This window comes from Convolutriloba macropyga, chromosome 13 (assembly GCF_964194025.1).
Source record: "Convolutriloba macropyga chromosome 13, txConMacr16.3, whole genome shotgun sequence".
Classification (NCBI taxonomy): domain Eukaryota; kingdom Metazoa; phylum Xenacoelomorpha; order Acoela; family Convolutidae; genus Convolutriloba; species Convolutriloba macropyga.
In genome coordinates this window covers 40,350,221-40,359,023 of record NC_134480.1, presented here as the reverse complement: position 1 = coordinate 40,359,023, position 8,803 = coordinate 40,350,221, and the positions used below count along the sequence as shown (strand labels likewise).

General features: G+C 34.7%; 1 pseudogene; it reads right to left on the bottom strand.

Moving 5' to 3' along the window:
• Window positions 1-866: 866 nt before the first annotated feature.
• Window positions 867-2,424, bottom strand: LOC142352192 (short-chain dehydrogenase/reductase family 16C member 6 pseudogene; annotated as a pseudogene).
• Window positions 2,425-8,803: the final 6,379 nt, after the last annotated feature.

Genomic DNA, 8,803 nt, shown 5'->3' with positions numbered 1-8,803 from the left:
CTAATTATCCAAAATTCGGCTTCGTTTGGACTCTTGTTCTTGAGAAAAACAATGCAATAATTGTGGACTAAAATAATTGGTGTATAAAATTTTAACGCAAGGACCATCGGAAGGTCTATCTAATGAATTGTATCTGATAGAAAATGTAAGAATTTATAGCATTTTTCAAAGAGTTCGTTTTATCGTTAGCTGAAAAAGCAATTTTTCCTCTCATATATACCTAAACTTAGACGAAAGGCGAAAGTTATCTCAATTATAATTGCGGAAACGAAACTTTTCAGTATGTGTTTTATATTCATTAAAAGCAGTGTAGCAAGGGACAGTTTTATTGAAAACTGGAATCTGAAAATATCAGACACAACTATAGTGAGAAACAATTTAAAACAAAATTGTGAAGAGCTTGCTTTTGTAGAATGCGCTGCACAAGGTAAAGCTTTACCGAATTTTGATAATTGTTACATATATAAACCAAATATAAAAAAAATATTTGGATGTGAAAGCAGTGTTTTTTTGTTCTGTATCAAACAATTTTTATCTTTCTTAAATGAATCGATTCGAATCTCCTTTAAATTGCTTTTTTCTGCAAGCTATTATTTTTATTAAGAATTTTTCATAAAGGTTTCAAAGCAAACTGATTTGAACAAAGTAACTTCCAAATCCCAGGAGATAAACAAAGGCTTCAACTGCATTTTTTAGGAAGCGTTTAATTGAGCAAAATGCCTTTTTTTTTTAAAAAAAATTGTTTTTCTGGCAATCAAAAACACATCATAAAAATGTTTGCCACTATTTTTGTCGACAATTTTCTCATTTTCATTTTTAAAAATGATCCTTTGAAGCATCTATATTGTTGTTGATAAAAACGTAAGAAAGTTTTCAGCACTTTTTAAAAGGATTTAATTACTCGTCAGCTGATATTGTAAGTTTGTTGAATATGTGTACCTAAATTAAGACCAAAGACGAAATTTATCTCAACAATATTATTCTCAATAATATCTCAACAATAAAAAAAATAGTTTCATGGAATTAGTGAGCATCTGTTCTGCTATGAATATAAAATCAAATCATCAACGAGTACCCGTGAACAAGTTTTCTATATTTTTCAAAATAAGAATTCAAGTTTAACCAGTTTTGAACATAAAAGTTTAGTAAGTTTTTCTTTTGTCCCGCGAGAGTTTTCATATTGTTTCAAATTAAATCTTATACCGAAGTACGTCTACCAAAAATTGATTTTATCCTAACTGATTTGTGATCTTGCAATCAATTAATCAACAAGTCAGTGAAAATCGGCTATGAGCTGAACGTTTCAAAACTTCGGTATAGGATCGAATGAGCAAACATATTTAATCATCATCTTTATCATCCTTGCTTCGACCGACCAAAGTGCTGAACACCCGAAGAACCCCCAGCCCAATTATCAGTTTCATCCAGCCTTCATTTGGCACCAAAAACTTAGTGGCCGCAACCACCCCGCAAAGTTTGGGCACAATGACCTCTCTCTGGTTGTACAAAATGCCCTCTACGATTTTATTTGCAACGTAATCAGGCTGCAAAATGGGCAAAAGAAAGTCGATTTTGTTTTTCCCACAACCTGCAAACATTCCAGTGTCAATGATATACGGGCACACGATAGTACAAGGAATCGTGTCTGTAAATCCCTGCTCTCGGAGCTCAAAAACGATCGACTCGTGGAACCCGACAGCTGCGAACTTGCTCGCATTGTAGTCTGTAAGTCGAGCTGAACCCCCATAACCCGCGACGCTTGCAATCGTAACAATATGCCCTCTATTTTGCTCCATCATTTTGGGTAAAAACGCTTTTAAAGTCCAAAAATGGGAAATGATGTTGACCTCGAATGTCTTGATGATTCCAACGTCATCCTTGTCAGCGATGAACTTGTTTCTGGTCACGATGCCAGCATTGTTGATCAGAATGTCCACCGGCTTTCCTATCTTTTCTGCCTCTTCGTAAACTTGATGCCGATTCGTGATGTCAACTTTTGCAAACGTGAATCGATCATTGTCCTGTTCCGATTCTGGAAACTCTGAATTGATAAGTGTTTGGGTTTCTCTTAAGCCCTCCTCGTTAATGTCCCATCCAACAATTTTTGCGCCCTTTTTAGCAAGTTTTATTGATACGAGACGTCCTAAGCCACTTCCAGCGCCAGTTATGAGCACAACTTGATCTTTTATCGATTTTTCAGGACCTTTGTAAAATAAGCGCACGAAAGAAACACAGTATTCGTACAATAATTGAGCCAGCAAATAAAAAAGCTCAAAAAATAATTGTAACTTTTCATTCATTTTATGGTAAACGATATAATTTTGAGCACTTCAAACGGTGAAAAGTTGTTCTTTGTTTGATTTGTGTTTAGCTTTGTAGATTGTACTGAAGCTGTTAAACTGCAGATGCTTAATCAATATAATAAAGTCATGAAGTAGTTATAAACTAGTTAAATAGTTTAAATACGTTTAAAATTCTAACCACGGGTGTGTTTGTGGTCAACATTAATGTTGATAAGACGGAGAAAATGTGTTGGTTCTCGAGTGACGTCACGCATTGCCGAATTCAGATAATTCTCTGGACAAAGTTTGGCAAAACTTTGATCAAGTGAACTTTACTCTTAATAACTGCGCAAAGGTTGCATTTCTAAAGAGGTCACTAGAATTCGGTTCCAGAGATCGAAATGCATTTGTTTATTCCACAATTTCTTAAACTCAATGCTAAGCATTTTTAACTTCTTTATAATCTGATATCACTTAACAGAAACTGGGCATAGTTTTCAACAAAATTATTGTGAAAAATTATAAAACAGCAAAAAATTATTAATTATTGTTAAATGTTGTTTTTAAGCTAGCCACAATGTTAATTTTGGATCAATAAATTTATTTGACAAATTACTGACCCAGGTTTAGGTGCGCGACCCTAGAGCGCTCTGATCAGACCATTTGGGTTGCACACTGGGACAATGGTCGCACTACGGTCTGATCAGAGGGCAAAGTCGCACTATGGTCTGATCATAGGTCGCACGAAAGTATGGACAATGGTCGCACTGCGGTCTGATCAGAGACCAAAGTCTGGGCATAAGTTGCACCAAAATCTGACCACAGAGCATTAACTGAGCATATTTATTTGACTGCAGATTTTTATCACGGTTTTTGATGACTCAAAATCATGATCAGTGATTGATATGGTATTTTGGATTTCTGTCGTTATTGCCTCCAACCTGTATCTTACACTCAATTGTAAAAAAGTGAGTAGAGGTACATGAAAGGTCATCTGATGTCATTTCAGATTGCAAACGTCCCACATAGCCAAAAAAATCTGAGGATGTCAGATAGCCGAAAATAGACTATCTAGCGATTGATAAAACGGGCTTATAACAACAACTCGCATTAATATGCCCGGTTGTTATAGATTCATGTCAATTCCGACGAGAACTTGGTCGAGGATTTTATTGAAAAATAAAGGGGAAAAATAAAAGAGTGTAAAAAAATACGTTTACACTGATAGTGCTACCGTTAATAAAGGTGGAAAAAGTGGAAAAAAGAGTGTAAAAAGAACTAAAGGTGTAAAAAATTGGAATTACTTGAATTTTATTTCCGTTGTAAACTTGATTGGCCCACCACAATTGAGCAATAGAAAATCAATGCAAAAAGCAACCAGATATTGTTTCGATGAACACTTATGGTTCCGACCCAGTTTAGTAACTTCTATTCTCAGAACACTTCAACAGCCAATTTGGTGTCATATTTAAGCGATGAATTTTTTATCTTTTAAACCCCATTTTTGTTTCGCTTTAATTGATAATATTTTTAATGAACTCAGATCAAAATCAGCGAATCTACCACATATATTGAAATCTACTTTGATGAAAGTTTTACTCATTTTAGCAAATAATAAACGAACCACAATCTGTCTTTCACGCAAACACGATTTTTTGTCAATTTTTTAAACCGACAAATCTCATGCTGTTGCTGCTTGCGTGAGCAAATAGGCATTGAATTTAGACAAATAGTTCTGATCAAAACAATCATTAAACGTTTTCAGTCACATGCTTGAGTAATCTCTTTGAAGTATTAATGTTTTTCAAATATCTTTTCTTATCAGCGCAAAATTGACGACCTGCTGAGGAATGCAAGTAACTCTTGGCAGCGCTAAATATCTCTGACAATAAATCTCTGGGTAAAATTTTTATGAATTTTTGTTTCATTGAGCGCACGATGCCTCTCGCAAAACACGATTAACTACACAATAACTTGATTTTAGTGTTTGCCAAATATGGTCAAAAATAAGGATACATATTTGAGGCCTGAAAAATGCGGAAAAAGTACACGTCTTTTCACTTCAAAATCACAATTTTTCAAATACTGAGGCAGCTAAATCGAAAAAAGAGTGTCGTTTCCGAAATAATTATTTCTAGAAAAATAAAGTAGAGAAATTGTCTTTCGCCAGGTGTACCTGTATATAAATATACTTTTGATGGATCTATCTGAAAACAAGTTTAAAAGGAGCAAAACTTTAAAACGAGTTCAAGTCTTTCGATGATTGACTTTTTTCCTGTTCATGGCTGATTATTGTGTGTTTGCCTAAAAACGAAGTAAGATCAGATCATGGCCGATCATTGTTTGGACGGGTCTGATCATGGCCGATCATTGTTTGGACGGGTCTGATCATGGCTGATCATTTTTTGGACGGGTTTGATCATGGCTGATTTTCTTCTGGATGGGTCTGATCATGGCTGATTTAAATACTGTATGAATCATTCTGATTAACAAACACCTCAACCTGGTCGACCTTTCCCCTCAATTTTGAACTTTTATTGGTCAGTGAACAATTTAAGCGTTTGATGGAGATGAAAAAGTTGACCACTTTCTGTTTTCAAAAGGTACTGGTTAAAAACTGATTGCTATCAATTTCCCCTGCGACGATAAATTGATCAAAACGAAAAAAATTTTGCTTTCTTCAAAAACTACGAATACGATGAATTTAGTGAAACTGCCTTACTTTTGGTTAACTTCAAAGGAAGAATTATCATAGAATGAACATTTGATCATAAAAATCAGTCATTTTTTAAAAATTAATCGGGGATGTGCCTAAGAGCTTCATTTATTATGAAATTTAATTATTTTTTACTATTTAGTTCCCTCTTTTTGTCGATTTAAATTATTCAATTGGTACCCTCTCAAAAAAGGAGGAACATACGACCTTTTTGGATAAAAAATTCGAATCAAAAAAAGTAATTTGTTATTTTGACTCCGCTAAAGTTCAGCACCGCCTTTTAACAATTCAATCTTATAGAGTTTGAAAAATAGCTCACTTCAGTCTCAAAAATGGAATTTTTAGTGACCGCAAATATGACTGAAGATGACGAGATTTCCTTGGAAAACTGGCGGGAAGTGTTTCCCAAATCGTACCATTTGGAATCAGGACTCAAAATTCTATCTGCAATTTTGTCGTTGTTCGGAATCGCTGGAAATTTTCTCACAATGCTCGTAATTTCTCAATGGGACAATTTGACCTCTGGAGCAGCTTTCATGTTCAGTTTGGCGTTAACTGACCTTCTGACCGTTATTTACGACGGCGTGATTGACCTTTTGCTGCCACTTTTCGGTTTCGAAATGACGTCATTGAATGATGTAATTTGCGCTATCGGAAATCACTTCACGTGGGCGACAACATTGAGTTCGTATTACGTAACTGTTTTGTTCAGCTTGGATAAATGTTTGGCCGTTTTGTTTCCCTTTAAATATCGGGAATATGGAAAACCGAAAGTATGCGTAATTGCGACGACTGTTGCCTACGTTTCAATGATTCTCTGGACGAGTCCTGCTTTGTTCGTGTATCGCCTTTCGCCTATTGACAACATTTGCAGGTTTAGGAGTCGTTTCTTTTTCTCTCCCTTCTTTTTTCAGATGTCTTTATTCAGAGGTCTTTTTTCAGAGATGTCTTCATTCAGAGCTCAATTGTTCAGAGATATCTTTTTGTGCGTTTTTTTACCGAACGATATCCGTACTCCAATAACTCATTCCAGTACTTACGCCACTTCCGGTCCCATGCCGGAATGAAAAAGGAGGATGGAAGAAACACATAGTACATACTGGAAAATCTCAACGTCGATTTTTTAAATCGATTATTGGAAATTTTTCGACAGTTCTGGCATAATCTTATTAATTCTTGTTTTCAAATCCATAAAACTTGGCAAATCTTGCTAAGATCTTCAAGATACTTCCTTGTCTATCTTATCAAGATCTCATTTCTCGAATTTTTTGCAAAGACCTTGGATGCCCGTACACATGTTGACGTTTTACCGAGAATCTTATCAAGATCTTATCAAGATTTGTCAAGTTTTAATAAGCTTCTAATCAAGGTGTTTCAAGTTTCATTTCATTGGGTATTCAGAGGTCTTTTTTTTTCATAGATAACTTTACTCATGGGTCGGTTTGTTCGGAGACGGCTTTGTTTTGAGCTCATTTTAAAAATCAGAATTGGCTTTATTCATGGTTTTTTTTTCAAAACCATCTTTATTTAGAGCTAGTTTTTTTTCAGAGACTTCTTTATTTAGAGCTCATTTTTCCAGAGAGGTCTTTATTCAGAGGACTTTTTAAGCAATGGCCTTATTCGGAGCTCATTTTTTCACAGATGACTTTATTCAGACGTCTTTTTTCAGCGATGTCTTTATTCAGCGGTCTTTTTTAAGGAAAACCTGTAGTCGAACGCTGAACTGAACGTTCCATTGAATGTGTACAATAAAAGATAAAATATATCAATACTAAAAAAATCTAGAAAAAATGAGAACATGCCATCATCGGTGAGGTTTCATTTATGAGCATCGCTGACCACGGCTATTTTTTAGGGGAACTTGTTTTGTTTTAGGGGAATTTGTATGAACCACTAAGGATCTATGTATGATTATTCAGAACCATGTATGGTCTTCTTATTGTTGTCAAGATTCATATACTCCAATTTTCAATCGTTTTGTTTAGAGTAGTTGCTGTTATTGCATCACAAGTGGAAATCTAAACAGCGGTTATCGAAGCAATTTTTCCCGACTTCCCAAAGCAGTTTCCTCAAAAGAAAATGCAATACTGTGATTAGTAGAAAATTGGCCCCTCTCTTTAGTTTTGAGCACTTGGCGATAACAGTGTAAGACTTATTTTCACATAAAGCAGAAAGTGCAAAAATATCTGATTGATGTGCTTGGAGTTGACCTAATGTAGAGCTCAAAAAGGAAATTTTTTTGTTTCTTTTCTCACAAAAATTCTCACATTTGTGGGACAAAAAGTTTTCTGACTACTCTATACAGACTATTATTCTAATGTGAGCACGTCAAATTTCCATATCTGATTTAGTTTTTTTGACAATTTTAATAATCACGTAGCGTGATCACTAAGAATTGCCTATGACTTCGCTAGTTTAATATTGCTTTTTCATGGTGTTCAGCACTGGAAGGATGCTTATTCTGATCAAAGAAATGGCCTTTTATCTAATGCGCTTTAAAGATTATGCATTTTTCCATGCTACAGCAGGAATTTACCCTGAAATTTGCATTTACCAAGGCTTAGATATAAATAATGCAGTAAAAATGAGATATTATTAAATTTGTTTATAATCGGCCGAAATTGTTTAGTGGATTTAGAGAGCCCACTTGCAATAAGATAGAACGCATAAAGTATTGCTGTTGTCCAATCAGAATTCATTTGGTCTCATATATTCTGATCTGAGGAGTTTTTAGCGTCATAAAGGCTCAATCATAGACTGCCTTGAGCACATAAGTTTACTAGAGACAATTCCAAAGGAAAAAAAGCTGATCATAATTGGTTTCAAGTGAGCAAAAGTTGATTAAAAGATCTACGAGCAAACATAGCTGATATCGAGGGCCATTACGCAGCAGAAGTATACCCAAATTTTCACGGGCAGATCTGCCCTATCTGTGTATCCTTCCTACTTTTTTCTTATATTAATACATTGAAATTGTAATAATGTTGCAAAAAATAGATACTTGAGCAAAATCAATGAAAATGAGGGGAATAGTGCCATTGGTGTTCGCAAAAGAGTCCAATTTCAACGGCGAATTAGAGATGCAAGTTTGTATCTTGTTTTCTTTTTGCGAGAAATAGAAAACTTTCTTGTTGGATTTAGGCATCTCTTATTCGCACTGAGAGTACCTTTATTCAGCATTGAATGTATCTCTAATCCGCCTTGAAGGTATCTACAACCTGCAATTGTGCCAAACTTGAAGCGTGCTTTGGAGCATCTAAAAGTGGTCTAAAGCTTTAGTAATTGATAGCACTTAAGTTTAATATAAGAACAACAAACTCGCTGATTTGATTAAAAGTGTTTTAAAGCTTAATAAAATACCCTATAGGGCTTTGATAAAACTGCCACAATGTTTTTAATTGTTTTGAATTTTAGGTAGGAAAAAGAGCAGCACACGATCTGGTATCGGATCACTACAATCCGAAAGCCGTATTTTTTAATTCTCGTATTTTATTTTCCTTGATTCTCATATTTTATTTAATTTTTGAGCCGTATTTTTGTTTCCTAAGTACTATTTTAAGTAATTGTTGAATTGAAGTGTTCGAGAACACAGAGTATTTTATCAGAAGTCAATGTTGTTATTCACATTAATTTGAATGATGAAGTATTCGCATCAGTTTATTCACATCAATAAGAATGATCAATTCTATATGATTTTTTTCCTGCAATTTCTGCATTTGATGTCTCTATTTCTCTGTCCGTCTCTCTCGTGTTCAGATATGTGATTTGGGATGCTATGTGTATTGATCAGCTATAATGCAAGTAC